Source organism: Carya illinoinensis, chromosome 15 (genome assembly GCF_018687715.1).
Source record: "Carya illinoinensis cultivar Pawnee chromosome 15, C.illinoinensisPawnee_v1, whole genome shotgun sequence".
In the NCBI taxonomy this organism is placed as follows: Eukaryota; Viridiplantae; Streptophyta; class Magnoliopsida; order Fagales; family Juglandaceae; genus Carya; species Carya illinoinensis.
This window is the reverse complement of record NC_056766.1, coordinates 2,360,001-2,360,967: the sequence shown is the minus strand read 5'-3', so window position 1 is coordinate 2,360,967 and position 967 is coordinate 2,360,001. Positions and strand designations below refer to the sequence as shown.

General features: G+C 39.3%; 1 non-coding gene across 1 annotated transcript in view; it reads right to left on the bottom strand.

Moving 5' to 3' along the window:
- Window positions 1-888: 888 nt before the first annotated feature.
- The window catches only part of LOC122297949, a 107-nt gene continuing 28 nt past the window's right edge, over window positions 889-967 (bottom strand). Inside the window, exon 1 of the small nucleolar RNA XR_006239011.1 lies at window positions 889-967. This exon is cut by the window's right edge and continues 28 nt beyond it. This is a non-coding gene — a small nucleolar RNA (small nucleolar RNA R71).

Genomic DNA, 967 nt, shown 5'->3' with positions numbered 1-967 from the left:
ATAGTGAAGAATTATGGTGAAATCGATTTCCTAGAAGGTTTCTTCCCCATTGAATTTGATCTTTGAAAGTCAGTTTTATTTTCTTTGCTTATTTCTCTTTGAGTTGATCTAAGTTTATTTGCAACTACAAAAACCTTAGCGATTCCTCTAGATAAAATTGAGATTAGTAAAATTTTGGTATTTGGCAAGAGTAAGGTACCAATCCCTGAGGACGATACTCTACTTATTACTTTACTATAAAACTACGATACTGTGCACTTGCAGTTTTGCACCGGTCAAGTTTTTGGCGCCGTTGCCGGGGATTGGTTTATTCTTATTCTTTTCGTCAATATCGATACAAAGTAATCTTGGTTTTAATTTAGAATTTTGTTTTAATTTGTTCTACAGGTGTGTTTTTGACATTGGATGCGCCGTACTAGATCTCGTGACATTATTCCTGTTGATCCGGAGATTGAAAGAACTCTTAGATCACTAAGAAGAAATAAGATACTAGTCATGGCTGAAGAAGATCGTGAGGTACTACCACGCACCTTGAAGGACTATGTACGGCCAGTTGTGAATGGAAATTACTCGAGCATAATGCGCCAGCCAATCAATGCCAACAACTTTGAGCTCAAACCAGCTTTGATTAGCATGGTGCAGCAAGCTCAATTCAGTGGATCACCACTTGATGATCCCAATATTCACCTGGCTATGTTCTTGGAGATTTGTGATACTGTGAAGATTAATGGTGTTACTGAAGACACCATTAGACTGAGATTGTTTCCCTTCTCTTTGAGGGACAAGGCTAGAGGTTGGCTACAATCTCTACAACCGGGAAGCATCGTTAGTTGGCAGGACATGGCTGAGAGGTTTCTTGCTAAATTCTTTCCTCCTGCCAAAACAGCCCAACTCAGGAGTGAGATTGGCCAATTCAAGCAAAATGATTTTGAGTCACTCTATGAAGCATGGGAAAGGTATAAGGACT